This window comes from Lynx rufus, unplaced genomic scaffold, assembly GCF_022079265.1.
Source record: "Lynx rufus isolate CCGP_SWC_20201006 ecotype Redwood Valley unplaced genomic scaffold, mLynRuf1.p SCAF_10, whole genome shotgun sequence".
Classification (NCBI taxonomy): domain Eukaryota; kingdom Metazoa; phylum Chordata; class Mammalia; order Carnivora; family Felidae; genus Lynx; species Lynx rufus.
Genome location: NW_025814824.1, coordinates 28,255,358 through 28,275,935, shown reverse-complemented (window position 1 = coordinate 28,275,935; position 20,578 = coordinate 28,255,358). Strand labels below are relative to the sequence as shown.

At 41.9% G+C, this 20,578-nt stretch overlaps 1 pseudogene; it reads right to left on the bottom strand.

Annotated features, from left to right (window-relative positions):
- Positions 1-440: 440 nt before the first annotated feature.
- LOC124524175 (procathepsin L-like) lies at positions 441-19,921 on the bottom strand (annotated as a pseudogene).
- Positions 19,922-20,578: the final 657 nt, after the last annotated feature.

Here is a 20,578-nt window from a genome sequence, read left to right as displayed (position 1 = left end):
TGAAAACTCCGAAGATGCACTTCGGAACTTTTCACAAGTTTAAAAAATATACATAACTTTGAAAAGTACACAAGCTTCTAATATCTGAAGTTCACACATCAGCCAGCTCTTCCTGGTTTCCCTCACATTGGCACCTGCACATGTTCTCAGAGTCTTGGTCTGAACTCCCAGGACAGTGTGGACAGCAGGCTGAGCGAGCCTGGCATGGTGAAGCAAGATGACAATCACAAGGAGTCCTTTCTAAGGGATGTTCAGAGACCAACTGTGGCAGACTGCGTGTTCCAAAGACGGCCCCAGCCTTGTCTTCATCCCACACGCCCCTCTGCTCAGTGGCCTTGGCTCTCCCCATCATGAGGTAGGGTCTCAGCCCGTCTCCCTGGGCCATCCCTGGTGACAGGCTCCAAATACCTGCAGAGGCAGAGTCTCACCAAGGACCAAGGTCAGGCAATAGGAGTCTGGAGCTCCTTGTGAGCATCCTGGCACACCTGTTGTTGGGACTTGAACTCAGAGACGCCTTCAAACTGTGGGAGCCCAAGCAATGGGGAGGGCTGGGCAAGCGCTCTGGTCACGAGCCCAGGCAGAACGCCCCGCCCACACCTGCATCTAGGACATCCCACCAGTGGGCCTTTGTAGACACCAGCCCATCCCAAGCAACAGGGGGTTCCAGCTCTTGGAGAGACTTCCAGGAAGAACCATGCCCCTGAGCCCAGGTGGGAAACGGGAGAGACGATTTTCGACAAAATCACAGAGCTGCGAGGATTCCGAGAGTGTGTTTACATTAACAGATAACCAGTCTCTCCATTGCTTCCCCAGTGGTGCCCCCCTGTCCTAGAACCCTCGTGTGGGCCCAGCCTCATCCCCCCGCACCCTCACCTCACTCTCTTTCCATGTTCTCTAGACACACTGTCTCTTTTCTCCGGGGTTCTGAGCCCGAGCCTCTGCTCAGACACCCCTCTTTTCTCCTGTCCCCCTGACTGGCTCCTCTGGGTTCTCATCAGATACCTTTTCCTCCTGCTGTTCTGAGCTACCTCCTCCCCCTCCCAGCACCCGCTCCTCCTGGCGGTTGGGGATGTGCCTTCCACCAGGTGATGGCTGAGACCCAGCAGGTGCTGCATCAGTTCTGGTTGTTCCAATACAGTTTCCCCCTGGCAGAAGGGATTCCGCTGGGGAGTCCCCACCTCTCCTGTGACTGCCCCTGACAGCACTGTCAGGAAGCCCACAGAATTTCCCTGCACACACCACATTTGTCATTTTAGGTTAAACAGTTGGAAATGTAAGCGTCTAGGAGGGAAGTCTCATGGAGGGTCCTTCCGCCATGACAAGTGGCCCAGTCCAAAGGGACTTGTCTCAAGGTGCTGGAGGTCTTGTGGGCTGAGACCTGCTGTCTTCCACCTCATGTGCTCATGACCGGTTATGGGGTCTATTAACTACAACCTTACATCTTCTCCTCATGCTTTCTGAGTGGGAACATGAGTCAATTAACCTGCAGAGAGAAAATGGAACTATGTGCTTCTTTAGCCAGCGAACAGTAGGCAGAATGTCTTCTTTTAATCAATTCCAGGCTTAAGTGGCTGGGTGTAAATGAGGCCTCAGATGATCGCTTTGGATGTCCTCACCTGTCTGCCACCTCTGAGGCCCAGTTCTATTTTTGAAGCTGGCCTCATGTCTGGGGTTTACCCTTAACCCTTGTGGACCCAAGATACACATTCCTACAACCCACTGCGTCCAGTTCTTCCTCATCCGCAAAGAGGTTACATGATCTTCTCTGGCATTTGGGGAAGATGCACCTGAAACTGACCGTGACATCTGTCCTGTACTTGGGTGGGTTGTAACCATTTGGGGTCAAATGACCATGATCTTTAAGGCACTATTCTACCTTGGAAATTCAATGTATGTATGTTCACTTTTCTAACGTGTCAAGTTTTTCCTCATTGAAAGAACGTACCTTTGTCCTTACAGATCATTGTTCATATTTTGCTCTATTCAAGCGTTGGGACGGACACAGCCAAAGGGCAACTGCCATGACATGTGCATATTTACAACTACAAGAAGCAGACACCATCCAGCATTCTCCTAGTGGGCCACTGGCACATTCAGTTACATTCCTAGACACCAATAGCATTTTTAACTCTATGAAAATTTAATTAATTAAAAACTTACCCTACTTCCACTTTGAAATGTCTTTATTTTTTTTTTTTTAGGATTTTAAGCAGTGTTTATTTATTTTTTTTTATATGAAGTTTATTGACAAATTGGTTTCCATACAACACCCAGTGCTCATCCCAAAAGGTGCCCTCCTCAATACCCATCACCCACCCGCCCCTCCCTCCCACCCCCCATCAACCCTCAGTTTGTTCTCAGTTTTTAACAGTCTCTTATGCTTTGGCTCTCTCCCACTCTAACGTCCTTTTTTTTTTTTTTTTTTACCTTCCCCTCCCCCATGGGTTCCTGTTAAGTTTCTCAGGATCCACATAAGAGTGAAACCATATGGTATCTGTCTTTCTCTGTATGGCTTATTTCACTTAGCATCACACTCTCCAGTTCCATCCACGTTGCTACAAAAGGCCATATTTCATTTTTTCTCATTGCCACGTAGTATTCCATTGTGTATATAAACCACAATTTCTTTATCCATTCATCAGTTGATGGACATTTAGGCTCTTTCCATAATTTGGCTATTGTTGAGAGTGCTGCTATGAACATTGGGGTACAAGTGCCCCTATGCATCAGTACTCCTGTATCCCTTGGGTAGATTCCTAGCAGTGCTATTGCTGGGTCATAGGGTAGGTCTATTTTTAATTTTCTGAGGAACCTCCACACTGCTTTCCAGAGCGGCTGCACCAATTTGCATTCCCACCAACAGTGCAAGAGGGTTCCCGTTTCTCCACATCCTCTCCAGCATCTATAGTCTCCTGATTTGTTCATTTTGGCCACTCTGACTGGCGTGAGGTGATACCTGAGTGTGGTTTTGATTTGTATTTCCCTGATAAGGAGCGACGCTGAACATCTTTTCATGTGCCTGTTGGCCATCTGGATGTCTTCTTTAGAGAAGTGTCTATTCATGTTTTCTGCCCATTTCTTCACTGGGTTATTTGTTTTTCAGGTGTGGAGTTTGGTGAGCTCTTTATAGATTTTAGATACTAGCCCTTTGTCTGATATGTCATTTGCAAATATCTTTTCCCATTCCGTTGGTTGCCTTTTAGTTTTGTTGGTTGTTTCCTTTGCTGTGCAGAAGCTTTTTAACTTCATAAGGTCCCAGTAATTCACTTTTGCTTTTAATTCCCTTGCCTTTGGGGATGTGTCGAGTAAGAGATTGCTACAGCTGAGGTCAGAGAGGTCTTTTCCTGCTTTCTCCTCTAAGGTTCTGATGGTTTCCTGTCTCACATTTAGGTCCTTTATCCATTTTGAGTTTATTTTTGTAAATGGTGTGAGAAAGTGGTCTAGTTTCAACCTTCTGCATGTTGCTGTCCAGTTCTCCCAGCACCATTTGTTAAAGAGGCTGTCTTTTTTCCATTGGATGTTCTTTCCTGCTTTGTCAAAGATGAGTTGGCCATATGTTTGTGGGTCTAGTTCTGGGGTTTCTATTCTGTTCCATTGGTCTGTGTGTCTGTTTTTGTGCCAATACCATGCTGTCTTGATGATGACAGCTTTGTAGTAGAGGCTGAAGTCTGGGATTGTGATGCCTCCTGCTTTGGTCTTCTTCTTCAAAATTCCTTTGGCTATTCGGGGCCTTTTGTGGTTCCATATGAATTTTAGGATTGCTTGTTCTAGTTTCGAGAAGAATGCTGGTGCAATTTTGATTGGGATTGCATTGAATGTGTAGATAGCTTTGGGTAGTATTGACATTTTGACAATATTTATTCTTCCAATCCATGAGCAGGGAATGTCTTTCCATTTCTTTAAATCTTCTTCAATTACCTTCATAAGCTTTCTATAGTTTTCAGCATACAGATCCTTTACATCTTTGGTTAGATTTATTCCTAGGTATTTTATGCTTCTTGGTGCAATTGTGAATGGGATCAGTTTGTTTATTTGTCTTTCTGTGGCTTCATTATTAGTGTATAAGAATGCAACTGATTTCTGTACATTGATTTTGTATCCTGCAACTTTGCTGAATTCATGTATCAGTTCTAGCAGACTTTTGGTGGAGTCTATCGGATTTTCCATGTATAATATCATGTCATCTGCCAAAAGCGAAAGCTTGACTTCATCTTTGCCAATTTTGATGCCTTTGATTTCCTTTTGTTGTCTGATTGCTGATGCTAGCACTTCCAGCACTATGTTGAACAACAACGGTGAGAGTGGGCATCCCTGTCGTGTTCCTGATCTCAGGGAAAAAGCTCTCAGTTTTTCCCCGTTGAGGATGATGTTAGCTGTGGGCTTTTCATAAATGGCTTTTATGATCTTTAAGTACGTTCCTTCTATCCCGACTTTCTCAAGGGTTTTTATTAAGAAAGGGTGCTGGATTTTGTCAAAGGCCTTTTCTGCATTGATTGACAGGATCATATGGTTCTTCTCTTTTTTTTTTGTTAATGTGATGTATCACGTTGGTTGATTTGCGAATGTTGAACCAGCCCTGCATCCCAGGAATGAATCCCACTTGATCATAGTGAATAATTCTTTTTATATGCTGTTGAATTCGATTTGCTAGTATCTTATTGAGAATTTTTGCATCCATATTCATCAGGGATATTGGCCTGTAGTTCTCTTTTTTTACTGGGTCTCTGTCTGGTTTAGGAATCAAAGTAATACTGGCTTCATAGAATGAGTCTGGAAGTTTTCCTTCCCTTTCTATTTCTTGGAATAGCTTGAGAAGGATAGGTATTATCTCTGCTTTAAACGTCTGGTAGAACTCCCCTGGGAAGCCATCTGGTCCTGGACTCTTATTTGTTGGGAGATTTTTGATAACCGATTCAATTTCTTCGCTGGTTATGGGTCTGTTCAAGCTTTCTATTTCCTCCTGATTGAATTTTGGAAGAGTGTGGGTGTTCAGGAATTTGTCCATTTCTTCCAGGTTATCCAATTTGTTGGCATATAATTTTTCATAGTATTCCCTGATAATTGTTTGTATCTCTGAGGGATTGGTTGTAATAATTCCATTTTCATTCATGATTTTATCTATTTGGGTCATCTCCCTTTTCTTTTTGAGAAGCCTGGCTAGAGGTTTGTCAATTTTGTTTATTTTTTCAAAAAACCAACTCTTGGTTTCGTTGATCTGCTCTACAGTTTTTTTAGATTCTATATTGTTTATTTCTGCTCTGATCTTTATTATTTCTCTTCTTCTGCTGGGTTTAGGCTGCCTTTGCTGTTCTGCTTCTATTTCCTTTAGGTGTGCTGTTAGATTTTGTATTTGGGATTTTTCTTGTTTCTGGAGATAGGCCTGGATTGCAATGTATTTTCCTCTCAGGACTGCCTTCGCTGCGTCCCAAAGCGTTTGGATTGTTGTATTTTCATTTTCGTTTGTTTCCATATATTTTTTGATTTCTTCTCTAATTGCCTGGTTGACCCACTCATTCGTTAGTAGGGTGTTCTTTAACCTCCATGCTTTTGGAGGTTTTCCAGAGTTTTTCCTGTGGTTGATTTCAAGCTTCATAGCATTGTGGTCTGAAAGTATGCATGGTATAATTTCAATTCTTGTAAACTTATGAAGGGCTGTTTTGTGACCCAGTATATGATCTATCTTGGAGAATGTTCCATGTGCACTCGAGAAGAAAGTATATTCTGTTGCTTTGGGATGCAGAGTTCTAAATATATCTGTCAAGTCCATCTGATCCAGTGTCTCATTCAGGGCCCTTGTTTCTTTATTGACCGTGTGTCTAGATGATCTATCCATTTCTGTAAGTGGGGTGTTAAAGTCCCCAGCAATTACCACATTCTTATCAATAAGGTTGCTTCTGTTTATGAGTAATTGTTTTATATATTTGGGGGCTCCGGTATTCGGCGCATAGACATTTATAATTGTTAGCTCTTCCTGATGGATAGACCCTGTAACTATTATATAATGTCCTTCTTCATCTCTTGTTACAGCCTTTAATTTAAAGTCTAGTTTGTCTGATATAAGTATGGCTACTCCAGCTTTCTTCTGGCTTCCAGTAGCATGATAAATAGTTCTCCATCCCCTCACTCTGAATCTAAAGGTGTCCTCAGGTCTAAAATGAGTCTCTTGTAGACAGCAAATAGATGGGTCTTGTTTTTTTATCCATTCTGATACCCTATGTCTTTTGGTTGGCGCATTTAATCCATTTACATTCAGTGTTATTATAGAAAGATACGGGTTTAGAGTCATTGTGATGTCTGTATGTTTTATGCTTGTAGTGATGTCTCTGGTACTTTGTCTCACAGGGTCCCCCTTAGGATCTCTTGTAGGGCTGGTTTAGTGGTGACAAATTCCTTCAGTTTTTGTTTGTTTGGGAAGATCTTTATCTCTCCTTCTATTCTAAATGACAGACTTGCTGGATAAAGGATTCTCGGCTGCATATTTTTTCTGTCTAGCACCCTGAAGATCTCGTGCCAATTCTTTCTGGCCTGCCAAGTTTCAAAAGAGAGATCAGTCACGAGTCTTATAGGTCTCCCTTTATATGTGAGGGCACGTTTACCCCTTGCTGCTTTCAGAATTTTCTCTTTATCCTTGTATTTTGCCAGTTTCACTATGATATGTCGTGCAGAAGATCGATTCAAGTTACGTCTGAAGGGAGTTCTCTGTGCCTCTTGGATTTCAATGCCTTTTTCCTTCCCCAGTTCAGGGAAGTTCTCAGCTATTATTTCTTCAAGTACCCCTTCAGCACCTTTCCCTCTCTCTTCCTCCTCTGGGATACCAATTATGCGTATATTATTTCTTTTTAGTGTATCACTTAGTTCTCTAATTTTCCCCTCATACTCCTGGATTTTTTTATCTCTCTTTTTCTCAGCTTCCTCTTTTTCCATAACTTTATCTTCTAGTTCACCTATTCTCTCCTCTGCCTCTTCCATCCGAGCCGTGGTGGTTTGCATTTTGTTTTCCATTTCCTTTAAAGCGTTTTTCAGCTCCTCGTGACTGTTCCTTAGTCCCCTGATGTCTGTAGCAAGAGATTCTCTGCTGTCCTGTATGCTGTTTTCCAGCCCAGCGATTAATTTTATGACTATTATTCTAAATTCACTTTCTGTTATATTATTTAAATCCTTTTTGATCAGCTCATTAGCTGTTGTTATTTCCTGGAGATTCTTCTGAGGGGAATTCTTCCGCTTGGTCATTTTGGATAGTCCCTGGTGTGGTGAGGGCCTGCAGGGCACTTCCCCTGTGCTGTGGTGTATAACTGGAGTTGGTGGGCGGGGCCGCAGTCCGACCTGATGTCTGCCCCCAGCCCACCGCTGGGGCCACAGTCAGACTGGTGTGTGCCTTCTCTTCCCCTCTCCTAGGGGCGGGATTCACTGTGGGGTGGCGTGGCCCGTCTGGGCTACTTGCACACTGCCAGGCTTGTGATGCTGGGGATCTGGCGTATTAGCTGGGGTGGGAAGGCAAGGTGCACGGCGGCAGGGGGGGCAGGCTTAGCTCGCTTCTCCTTAGGTGATCCACTTCAGGAGGGGCCCTGTGGCAGCCGGAGGGAGTCAGATCGCTGCCGGAGGTTTGGCTCCGCAGAAGCACAGAGTTGGGTGTTCGCGCGGAGCGAGCAAGTTCCCTGGCAGGAACCGGTTCCCTTTGGGATTTTGGCTGGGGGATGGGCGGGGGAGATGGCGCTGGCGAGCGCCTTTGTTCCCCGCCAAACTGAGCTCTGTCGTCCGGGGGCTCCGCAGCTCACCCTCCCTTTGTCCTCCAGCCTTCCCGCTTTCCGAGCAGAGCTGTTCACTTATGACCTCCCAGACGCTAAGTCGCGCTTGCTGTCGGAACACAGTCCGTCAGGCCCCTCCGCTTTTGCAAGCCGGACTCGGGGGCTCTGCTTGGCCGGCGAGCCGCCCCTCCGCCCTGGCTCCCTCCCGCCAGTCCGTGGAGCGCGCACCGCCTCGCCGCCCTTCCTACCCTCTTCCGTGGGCCTCTCGTCTGCACTTGGGTCTGGTGACTCTGTTCTGCTAATCCTGTGGCGGTTTTCTGGGTTATTTAGGCAGGTGTAGGTGGAATCTAAGTGATCAGCAGGACGCGCGGTGAGCCCAGCGTCCTCCTACGCCGCCATCTTCCCCTATCCCTTAAGCAGTATTTATCGAAATGTCTTTATTTTAAAAGGAAAAACTTCATACATCATTTTAAAATATGCAGTTTTGGGGCACCTGCATGTCCCAGATGGTTGAACGTCCAGGTCTTCATTTTGGCTCAGGTCATGATCTCAGGGTCCTGGGATCGAGCCCCTGTCCATTGGGTTTCACACTCATCAGGGAGCCTGCTTGAGGATTCTTTCCTCTCCCTCTCCCTCTGCCCATCCCCTTGCACATACACACTCTCTCTAAAATAAATAAATCTTTCAAAATAAGTAAATAAAAATAAAAGATGAATTTTACAAGTTATTTGATAAGTTCATACAAAGCTATTTACAGCACTAATGAGAGAGTTGGGAACATTACCAGCAGAAACTGTCACAAAATCAATACACAACTTGGATCTTCAACCGTTCAAGTATTTTATCTCACACAGTAAGTTCTGGTCACTGTTAAGATAAAATCCTCTTCAGCAAATTCTGTCCCAAGTCAAGCCTTTTCTTACACTATCATCTCACACTGTAAGAAAGCAGGCCCTGGTTCCACAGGGGTTGTCCCGGTCCTTGACCATCAGTATGTAGCGGATGATGTACCCCAGCTGAAAGAACACAGGGTTTGACATTTTACTCAAACAATCAAACACATTTATCTTCATGAACAATAGTACCTGATACTGAGCAGTGCACCACAGGCCAACACAGATTCAGGAAGCATCAGGAGAGGCCATTCTTATTCATGGTTGGGTTTAACCCTGCACAGAATTCTATCCCAAAACCTTTAATGGACTGCAACATGAGCAGGAAAAGGAAACTCTTGGGGCCAGATGTGTTTCCAAAATAAGAAAAAAATTTCCATTTCCAATTTAGAAATATAATGGTATCATAATTATATCAATACCCTAGAAAGACTGAGACAGTATCCTTTTTTATAATTTTTTTTATTTTATTTTATTTTATTTTATTTTTTATTTTTTTTTTCAACGTTTATTTATTTTGGGACAGAGAGAGACAGAGCATGAACGGGGGAGGGGCAGAGAGAGAGGGAGACACAGAATCGGAAACAGGCTCCAGGCTCTGAGCCATCAGCCCAGAGCCCGACGCGGGGCTCGAACTCACGGACCGCGAGATCGTGACCTGGCTGAAGTCGGACGCCCAACCGACTGAGCCACCCAGGCGCCCCTATAATTTTTTTTAATGTCTATTAATTTTTGAGAGAGACAGAGCACAAACAGGGAAGGGACAGAGAGAGAGGGAGACACAGAATCCGAAGCAGGCTCCAGGCTCTGTGCTGTCCGCACAGAGCCCAAAGAACGGCTCAGACTCACAAACTGTGAGATTCTGTTCCGAGCTGAAGTTGAATGCTTAACAGACTGAGCCACCCAGGCACCCTGAGTCAGTATCTTAATGTTATCATGAGATGAAAACGTCTGTGTTCCCCCTAAGTGAGGTAAACACTGCTGGGAATTCAGAATTGTGCTCAAAGGGTTTAAGGATCTGCATCCAAGCACTGATTTATAAAGGGAAATCTTTTCAGTTTCAGAGAGAAGTATTTTTGGCATTTTATGCCTGTTCTTGACAACCTAATGTTTTTTGTTATCCAATTGTTCTCCTTCAAAGCCATAGCCAACCACCAGAACACTGTGATTCAGGTTTTCACTGCTGCTCTTTGGATCATAGTAGATACCTGGAAAAGGAAAATTCAATGTTGGGTTGAGAACACCCCAGATACACGTGATAGTAACTTAACCTATCAACCATAGTAAGGGAAACATTTCAAAACTTGTTAAAATGACACAAAGGCAGATAATATTTAAAAGACATCTTTTTTGAGCTATGCTAATAATTTAGGTTCTCATCTAATACTGGAATAAATACAAAGTGGTGCACTCTCGTTTTTAAACAAGTGGATAAGGGCACCTGGGTGACTCAGTTGGTTAAGCATCTGACTCTTAGTCTCTGTTCAGATCACGATCTCACTGTTCATGAGATCCAGCCCCACATCAGGCTCTGTACTAACAATGTGGAGCCTGCTTAGGATTCTCTCTCTCCCTCTCTTTCTCTGCCTCTCACATGCTCATGATCTCTCTCTCTCTCTTTCTCTCAAAAATAAATGAATAAACATTTTTAAAAAGTTAAAAAAAATAGATACATCTGGGTGGCTCAGTTGGTTAAGCCTCTGACTCTTGATTTCAGCTCAAGTTATGATGTCATGGTTTGTGAGTTCGAGCCCCACATCAGCCTCTGCACTGACAGTGTGGAGCCTGCTTGGATTCTCTTTCTCGCTCCCTCTATCTCTGTTCCTCCCACACTTGTGCTGTCTCTCTCTCAAAATAAATAAATTAATTTAACAAATTTAAAAATAAACAACTAGACAAGAGGCATAAAAACCCATTTGTGAAAATCTTCTCATTCTACTTTGAGGATGTCAGCCTAAGGAAGAGCACAGAACACAAAATTACTTGAGCCAAGGGCTTTGTTCCAATTTTTTGTAGTAAAATCATTCAGAAAATTTGAAATATGTAATAATTTGTAAAATGGAAAGTAAGGTAAGGTATACTGATAGAATTATGCCATCTTTAAGTATACTTATGAAGTGCTGAAAATATGGGGAATATAGATCCAGTCATGTCAATGGATACATCAGGCACAAATATTACATGTACAGAATGAACAATTGTGTTAAATCCAAACCCAGAAAAATTCTACATTAAATTCTACATACCAAAGAGTCAATCTTGTCATATATCATGGTGGTTTTCCCACTTCTCTGCCCACATTTCTACATAGATAAATGTTTACCTTTTTTCTAGAACTAAAAAGAATATAAGGTTGCATTGATAGCAACAGAGATGGGCTCCACACTTGCCTCTGTGATCATAATCTCCCAGCCCATAGACTCCCAGGAGACAGTCACATCAGCAGCTGAATATTCTGGATTGTGTGAAAGGCAGGATTCATCCTTTCAAAGGGAAAGGGAAAGAGACCTGATCACTATGATCCACCTCCAGGGGAAAATGAGTGCAAGACAGTTTGTAGCTGAATGGTTTTCAACTCAAGTTGGGTATTAAGAATCCCAGGACCTGAAATGCTATTGGTTGTTTTGAAATGAACAGTAGAAGGTGTCTATTTAAATAAGAAATTCATGGTCTACCTGCCCTGAGAAATTTTTCATTCTGGAGAAATCTGTACTATATATAAGACAGCGTGTATATCACACATAGCAGAGATGTAGGAACAGTAATATGGTAATGATATGAGCAGAGAACTGTGCAAGGCTAACAAATTTTAATGACAGTTCTGAAAGTTTGCAGATACTAAGACTACAATCTAAAATGAGAATATTAAATATGATATCTCTGCTTCCTTAAAATGTTCAACTTTGATAGGAAGATCAGGAGCTCTGTTTACCTGTGCAGGATAAGGATATGACCTGTCTGAGCCCAGGACTCCATTCTCCTTAACATACTGGAAGACACAAGCCACTAGGCCACCACTGAAGCCTCCATTGCCTTTAGACAGAGAGCAGTCCACGAGGTTCTGCTCACTCAGAGAAACAAGTTTGCCAGTTTTCCGGAACATCTGTCCTTCAAGGTCACCAGTTGCACTAAAAACCCAACATAAGCCACAAACCTAATTATAAAGCTCTCAGTCAACAAAACAAATAGCAAGATTTGAGAGCATCCCACACATCTGAAACTCTGTTAAAACATAGCGAACTGCACATTGTTTCTCAGTCTACCATAGCAAGGACACTGATTCCTTTTGCCTTTATTCTTGAGAGGAACCTGCTAAATATTGTCACACCTGATCCTTCACGGGAGTTACATAGCCCTTCTCTCTCCAGTCCACAGATGAAAGGATCTCAGCAAAGAGAGATGCTCAGAATGCTTTCCCTTTCTTGTGCTTCTGGATTTGAGGGCCATTCGTCACATGCCTGAATTCTTCTTTGGTCTTCAAGAAAAAGGAAATAGAATGTTAACAAGCAGGAGATTTGTTTTTGGTATAGTACCAGGGAGATGAAGCACAAATGGTCAGCAATTCATGCCACACTCACCATGTCACCAATGTCACTCATTGCCATCATGAAGCTATGTTTCCCTTGGTCATATTCCTGATTGTGCTGTTCAATCATTTTTATATTCCTCTCACTCACTCCTCTCCACCCTTTTTCATCCTGCAGAAAAACAAATAACCTATTATCTTTATTTCTTCTTGTGTGTGTGTGCTAAAGATCTAATTTTATTTTATATTTTAATTATCTTTTATATAATTCCAAGTTAGTTAACCTGCAGTGTAATAATAATTTCAGGAATACAATTTAGTGATTCATCACTTACATATAACACTCAGTGCTCATCCCAACAAGTGCCATCCTTAATGCCCTGAACCCATTTCGCCCATCCCCACCCTTAACACCCCACCAACAACCCTCAGTTTGTTCCCTGTATTTAAGAGGCTCTTATGGTTTGTCTCCGTCTCAGTTTTTATCTTATTTTTGCTTCCCTTCCCCTATGTTCATCTGTTTTTGTTTATTAAATTACACATATGAGTGAAATCATATGATATTTGTCTTTCTCTGACTTATTTTGCTTGGAGTAATTCACTCCAGTTCCATCCATGTTGTTGCAAATGGCAAGATTTCATTTTTTTTGACCCCCAAGTAATATTCCAGTGTGTGTGTGTGTGTGTGTGTGTGCACGCATATATATATATATATATATATATATATATATATATATACCACTTATTCTTTATCCATTCATCTGTCGATGGAATTTTGGGCTCTTTCCATGCTTTGGCTGTTGTCAATAGTGCTGCTATAAACATTGGGGTGCATGTGCCCTTTCAAATCAGTACTCCTGTATCATTTGGGTAAATGCCTAGTAGTGCAATTGCTGGATGGTAGGGTAGTTCTATTTTTAATTTTTTAAGGAACCTCTATACTGTTTTCCAGAGTGGCTGCACCACTTTGCATTCCTACCAGTAGTGCAAAAGTGTTCCTCTTTCTCTGCCTCTTCACCAACATCTGTTGTTGCCTGAGTTGTTAGTTTTAGCATTTCTGACTGGTGTGAGATGGTATCTCATTGGGGTTTTGATATGTATTTCCCTGATGATGAATGATGTTGAGCATTTTTTTCATGTGTCTGTTAGCCATCTAGATGTCTTCTTTGGAGAAGTGTCTATTCATGTGTTTTGGCCATTTCTCCACTGGATTAGTTGTTTTTTGAGTGTTGAGCTTGATAAATTCTTTATAGATTTTGCATACTAACCCTTTATCTGATATGTTATTTGCAAATATCTGTCAGTTACCTTTTAGTTTTATTGATTGTTTCCTATGCTGTGCAGAAGCTTTTTATCTTGATGAGGTCTCAATAGTTCATTTTTGTTTTTATTTCCCTTGCCTTCAGAGACATGTTGAGTAAGAAGTTGCTGTGGTTGCAAGGTCCAAGAGGTTTTTGCCTGTTTTCTCCTCTAGGATTTTGATGGCTTCCTGTCTTACATTTAGATCTTTCATCCATTTTTAATTTATTTTTGTGTAGCATGTAAAAAAGTGGTCCAGGTGCATTCTTCTGCATTTCGCTGTCCACTTTTCCCAACACCATTTGCTGAAGAGTCTGTCTTTATTTTATTGGATATTCTTTCCTGCTTTGTCAAAGATTAGTTGGTCATGTTTGTGGGTCCATTTCTGGGTTCTCTATTCTGTTCCACTGGTCTATGTGTCTGTTTTTGTTCCAGTACCATACTACTGTCTTGATGATCACAGTTTTGTATTATAGCTTGAAGTCCAGAACTGTGATGCCTCTGGCTTTGGTTTTCTTTTTAAACATTACTTTGGCTATTAGGGGTCTTTTCTGGTTCTGTACAAATTTTGGAATTGTTTATTCTAGCTCTGTGAAGAATGCTGGCATTATTTTGATAGGGATCCCATTGAATATGTAGATTGCTTTGGGCAGTATCGACATTTTAACAATATTTGTTCTTCCAATCCACAAGCATGGAATGCTTTTCCATTAGTTTGTGTCTTCTTCAATTTCTTTCATAAGCTTTGTATGGTTTTCATTGTATAGATTTTTTACCTCTTTGGTTAGGTTTATTCCTAGATATTTTATGGGTTTCAGTACAATTGTAAATGGTATCAATTCCTTGATTTCTCATTCTGTTTCTTTATTATTGGTGTATAGAAATGCAACCAATTTCTGTACCTTGATTTTATATCTTGTGACTTTGCTGAGTTCATGTATCAGCTCCAGCAGTTTCTTGGTGGAGTCTTTTGGGTTTTCCATGTAGAGTATCATGTCTTCTGCAAAGAGTGAGCGTTCAACTTCCCCCTTGCCAATTTGGATGCCTTTTATTTCTTCTTGTTGTCTGAGGCTAGGACTTCCAACACTCTGTTGAAGAACAGTGGTGAGAGTGAATATCCCTGTCGTGTTCTTGACCATTAAGGGAAAAGCTCTCAGTGTTTCCAAATTGAGGATGATATTAGCTGTGAGTCTTTTGTATATGGCCTTTAAGATATTGACCTATGTTCCTTCTATCCTTACTTTCTTGAGGGTTTATCAAGAAACAATGCTGTGTTTTGTCAAGTGTTTTCTCTGCATCAATGAGAGGATCAGGTGGTTCTTATCCTTTCTTTCATTAATGTGGTATGTTACATTGATTGATTTGCAGATACTGAACCAGCCCTGCATCCCAGGAATAAATCCCACTTGATCATGGTGAATAAATCTTTTAATGTATTGTTGGAACTGGTTTGCTAGTATCTTGTTGAGAATTTTTGCAACCGTGTTCATCAGGGAAATTGGTCTGTAGTTCTTTTCAGTGGGGTCTTTGTCTGGTTTTGGAATCAAGGTACTGTTGGCCTCCTAGAACAAGTTTGGAAGTTTTCTTTCTATTTCTATTTTTTGGAGCAGCTTCAAAAGAATAGGTGTTGACTCTCTTTAAATGTTTGGTAGTATTTCCCTGGAAAGCCATCCTGCCCTGGACTCTTATTTGTTGGGAGATTTTTGATTACTGACTCAGTTTCTTTATTGGTTGTGGATCTGTTCAAATTTTCTATTTCTTCCTGTTTCAGTTTGGTAGTTTATATGTTTCTAGGAAGTTGTCCATTTCTTCCAGTTTGCCCAATTTGTTGGCATATAATTGCTCATAAGATTCTCTTATTATTGTTTGTATTTCTGCAGTATTGGTTGTGATCTCTCCTCTTTGATTCATGATTTTATTTATTTGGGCCCTTCTCTTTTTCTTTTTGATCAATCTGGCTACAGGTTTACAGTTTTGTTAATTCTTTCAAAGAACCAGCTCCTAGTTTCATTGATCTGTTCTACTGTTTTGTTTTGTTTTTTTATATCATGGCTTTCTGCTCTAATCTTCATTAATTTCCCTTCTTCTGCTGGTTTTGGGCTTTATTTTCTGTTCTTTTTCAAGCTGTTTTAGGTGTAAGGTTAAGTTGTATATCTGAGACCTTTCTTCCTTCTTTAGGAAGGCCTGGATTGCTATATACTTCCCTCTTATGACTGACTTTGCTGCATTTCAGAGGTTTTGAGGCGTAATGTTTTCATTTTCATTGGTTTCCATATACTTTTAAATTTCCTCTTTAATTTCTTGGTTAACCCATTCATTCTTTAGTAAGGTATTCTTTGATCTGCAAGTATTCCTGGTCTTTCCAAATTGTTTCTTGTGGTTGATCTTGAGTTTCATAGCATTAAGATCTGAAAATATGCAAGTCATGATATCAATCTTTTTGTACTTGTTGAGGGCTGATTTCTGAGGCAGTATGTGATCTATTCTGGAGAATGTTCCATGAGAACTCGAGAAGAATGTGTATTCTGCTGCTTTAGAATGAAACATTCTGAATGAATCTGTTAAGTCTATCCGGTCTAGTGTGTCATTAAAAGGCATTGTTTCTTTGTTAATTTTCTGCTTACATGATCTGTCTATTGCTATAATTGGGGTGTGGAAGTCCCCAACTATTATGGCATTATTATCAATGAGTTGCTTTATGTTTGTGATTAATTGATTTATATATTGGGTGCTTTCATGTTGGGAGCATAAATATTTACAATTGTTAGATCTTCTTGGTAGATAGACCCCTTAAATATAATATAATGCCCTTCTTTATCTCTTGTCACAGTATTTATTTTAAAATCTAGTTTGTCTTATATAAGTATGGCTGCTCCAGCTTTCTTTTGACAACTATTAGCATGATAGATGGCTCTCCATCCTCTTACTTTCAATCTATAGTTTCTTCAGTTCTAAAATGAGTGTCTTGGACTCAACCTATCAATGGGTCTTGTTTTCTTATCCATTCTGATGCTTTATGTCTTTTGATTGAAGCATTTAGTCCATTTACATTTAGAGTGAGTATTGAAAGATATGAATTTAGTTCCACTATATTGCCTGTAGAATTGGTGTTTCTGGTAATGTTCTCTGGTCTTTTCTAGTCTTTGTTGCTTTTGGTCTTTGATGTTTTGTTTTATCTTTCTCCACTCAGAGTCCTCCTTGAAATTTCTTGCAGGGCTGGTTTAGTGGTCACAAATTCTTTTAGTTTTTGTTTGGGAGACTCTTTATCTCTCCTTCTGTTTTGAATGAGAGCCTTGCTGATTAAAGAATTCTTGGCTGCATATTTTTCTGATTCATCACGTGTAATATATCTTGCCACTCCTTTCTTGCCTGCCAAGTTTCTGTGGATAAGTCTGCTGTGTACCTGATATGTCTTCCCTTATATGTTAAGAACTTTTTTCCCCTTGCTGCTTTTGTAATTCTTTCCTTGTCTATTTTGTGAATTTGACTATGGTGTGTCTTAATGGTGGTGGGTTTTGTTGAATCTAATGAGAGATCTCTGTGCTTCCTGAATTTTGATGTTTGTGTCCTTCCCCAGATTAGGAATGTTTTCCACTATAATTTTCTCACATATACATTCTGCCCCTTTTTCTCTTTCTTCATCTTCTGGGATTCCTATGATTTGGATGTTATTCCTTTTTAATAAGTCACTGAGTTCTCTAATCTTGTATCATGATCTTTTGCCTTTGTTTTCCTCTTATTTTCTCCTTCACCATTCACCATAATTTTATCTTTTTTTAAACATTTTTTAAATGTTTTTATTTATTTTTGAGACAGAGAGAGACAGAGCATGAGCAGGGGAGGAGCAGAGAGAGAGGGAGACACAGAATCTGAAGCTGGCTCCAGGCTCTGAGCTGTCAGCACAGAGGTCGACACAGGGCTTGAACTCACAGACTGTGAGATCATGATCTGAGCTGAAGTTGGACGCTTAACTGACTGAGCCACCCAGGTGCCCCTCCATAATTTTATCTTTTCTATCCCTGATTCACTGCTCTGCTTTGTCAATTATTGCCATCGTTGCATCCATTTGAGATGGTATCTGTTACAGTATTTTTATATTTTATTTCTTTTATCTCTACAAAAAGGGATTCCCTCGTATCTTCTATACCTTTTTCAACCCCAGGTAGTATTCTTATTATTATGGTTCTCAATTCTAGTTCAGAAATCTTGTTGATGAGTCCCTGACTGTCATTTTTTCCTGTTCTTTCTTTTGGGATGAATTCCTTCATTTCACCATTTTGAAGGGATAAAAGGAATTAATAAAGTAAAAAAAAATTAAAAATTAAAAACAAAGCAAAAAAACAAAGAAAGAAAGCTAGGTCTTAGCTGTCTTTCAGTCAGATTGTTGAAAGAAGCATGAGAGAATAGAGAAAAAAGGGAAAGGAAAGAAAAAAAGGTAACAAAACATTTAAAAGTTAAAAAAATAAATGATAAAGAAAATGAAATAGAGAAAAAATTTTAAAAATAAAAGATGAAGTAAAAAAAGAAAAAAAATTCTTTGTATATCCAAAAAAGAGAGAGAAAAGAAAACAACTTAAGCAAAAACAGAGGTACATAAAACGAACAAGTAAGGGAACCAGCAAGAAAGAATGACACCTGAATGAAGTTACATCCAGTTTCTCCTAGAACTGAAACTATGAAGCATTCTACAATCCATAATCTTTTAAAAAATTTTTTAATGTTTATTTATTTTTGAGAGAGAGAGACACACACACACACAGTGTGAGTGCGGGAGGGGTAGAGAGAGAGAGGGAGACACAGAATCTGAAGCAGGCTCCAGGCTCTGGGCTGTCAGCACAGATACTGACACAGGGCTTGAACACACAGACTATGAGATCATGACCTGAGCCGAAGTTGGATGCTTAACCAACTGAGCCACCCAGGTACCCCAACAGTCCGTAATCTAACCAGGTGGAGTGACTTGTGCTGATCTTCTGGAGGGTGTGCTTGGAGGGGTCAGTTAGGCAGGACTTGGTTTAACAGCTCCTTTCTTCACTAGGTGGCGCTGCTTAGCTTACTGGGATGGATCAGTGTGAGTGTGTGCATGCGCATGTGTGAGATAGCTTCACCTAGTTCCCTAGTCTCTGGCACAGGAATTTTGTGTTCTCACCCACCCGCGATTAAGCCTCCCTCCTTTGTCTCAGGTCTTTGTCCACTCCCTGTATCTATCTTGTCCATGTCCAAGCTGTCTGACGTCCAGGCGGCACCTCCCTCTAGAGTTTTATCTCAGTTGGGGCTGTGTTTCAAAATCCCCTAATTCAGAGAACACTGTGGTTTGCATCCATGCCAAATCTCTGGGGGAGGGTCTCGCTGAGCAAGGGCCAGGTGCCTCCTTGCCCCAGAAAATGTCTGTGCAGTCATGCAGTGACAGAGGTTCAGAGATTATGACAAACCACAACACACAGCAGGAGCCAGGTTTACTGCAGTCTGGCATCTTTATCCCAATAACCACAAACTTAGCTACCCTCTGTGGTCCACTGGGACCTTTGGCCTCTACCAAATGCACTCCAAGCAGGGGAACCGCTTCTTCCCATGTGGCACACAGATCAGTCAGACCCCACTGCCTGTTCCTAGGGATTTGCCCTGCTTCCTCATCAGAGCACAGCCAGGAACTGAACTCTGAAATTTCACTCTGCTCTCCACTCTTTATAGAATCCTGGTGGTATTGAAACCGTCTTCTTTCTCCCTGTAAATGATTTTGGGGAACAGATTTCTTGTTCAGTCCCCTGCGAGTATTTTCACTTTCTCTTTCTTTCCCTCCAGCTACTTTCAGGGAGAGTGCTTTTAGTGCATGATCCCGATGTGCAGCACTCTCCCTATTTCTCTTTCTCTCTCTGTTCTCTCTCCATGAAAGTGGCTCTCTTCCCTCCAGGGCTTTCCTCTCCCCCACTTGACTTCTCCACACCATGGACCTGCTGAGTTCTGTAGCTCAAGTTATGCAGATTGTTGCACTAATCCTCAGATCAATTTCCTAGGTGTTCAAAATGGTTTGGTGGTGATGTAGCTGCATTTCAGTGATGAGACAATTCAGTGTCCATGCTGTTCTGCCATCTTAAATCCTTCCCTATGATCTTTATTTCTATTTAAAACCAACTCACCTGCTCCAAGTGGATGTGCTCACAGAGGAGGAGAAAACATAGCCAAAGATGGCCTGATGCTTCTGGGATCTGTTCCCCAGCAACCACAGAGCAGGACATATGTCCACATTGTGCACAGCCATGGTGCCCTGCTTATTGCCTTGGTAAGAGTGGGTTCAGGAAGCTACTCTCTGCTCTGAACTCCTACCAACATGGAACGTTCTCTGCAGGGGTCCCTCTGGACAGGTTAGATGTTACTCCACATAGCTTCCCATGTGTTGCCTTCCACTGGGATCAATGTGCATCAGAGCTCTGATTGAGTTGTGGAGCAGCTGAAGCTATTCCCAAGAAAAGGGCAACAAGGAAGAGAGAAGAAGGAAGCTTATCTCAAAACCTAAGAAAGAAAAACACATGAGTTTCTGATTAAACCAAACCATCTAAAAAACCATCCTCTTTTCTTCTGAGATGTTAGAGCCACCATGGTGGAGAACAAACATTGAACATATCCTCTGACGTGTTTGCACAGGGCTGGGGAGGAAGGTTGAGGATGTGGGTTGTGCAGGGGACTTGCCAAACTGCTCCCTGCCCTGAGACCACCGCCGCCTCCAGGGCATGTGGACAGGGACACATGGCACTGCCATCCCACAGCCCAGCTGGAGGGGTGTGTCATGGGGCCACTACCTTTTGGCAGCAGTTCCAGATGGCCCCGCCCCTCAGGATTGACTCCATGCTTCACCTGTGGCAGGGGAAGCTACCCTGGCCCAGTCACAGGTGCAGGTCCAGGTTAGTTTAGGGTCCCAGGCTATGCATTAAGGCCCTGGTTTTCCCAGGGCCAGCCCCCCCTCCTACCCCACTGTGTGTCTCAATGTGATTGTCTCAGCCTGCCTGTGCACAGAGCCTCTGGGTTCTGCCTACTGGCAAGTGAAAAGGCTGGGTCTCACTTACCCAGGGCAAGTGGTATGTGACTCAGTTGACCTGGAGAAGGAAAAGTTGGGGAAC